This window comes from Frankliniella occidentalis, unplaced genomic scaffold (assembly GCF_000697945.3).
Source record: "Frankliniella occidentalis isolate FOCC.00 unplaced genomic scaffold, Focc_3.1 Scaffold56, whole genome shotgun sequence".
NCBI classification, from domain to species: Eukaryota; Metazoa; Arthropoda; class Insecta; order Thysanoptera; family Thripidae; genus Frankliniella; species Frankliniella occidentalis.
Genome location: NW_026267186.1, coordinates 1,070,750 through 1,071,168, shown reverse-complemented (window position 1 = coordinate 1,071,168; position 419 = coordinate 1,070,750).

Here is a 419-nt window from a genome sequence, read left to right as displayed (position 1 = left end):
AAGGCGCGGGAAAGCGGGGTAGGGAGGAGGAGAGGGGTAGGGTTGGGGACGCGGGGACGTAGGCAATCCGCCTCGCTTGTCCAGGATGTGATCCTTTGGGGATGCTTCCCGTCCCGTGCATCGTTGTGTGGCTCCAGGCGGCAACGCCAGGGAAAGTGCCATGTGACAATAGTGAAATGATCGGGATAATAAACTGTTATTGGCGATTTGCTATTAATAATAATTATATTTGGCGACTTTTAAGAAATGTGCACCAGCCCAGGTACACGTTTGGAGCCGAATCGTATTTGTCGTGGGAGTGTCATCGGCGTGCTCGGGAGGTCCCCAGTAATCGGGGTGCCCCCGACAGGATCATGTATTCCATGCGGTACATGAAGCGAGCAGGGTGAGGGGTTTCAGCTAGGGGAGCGGGAGCTGCA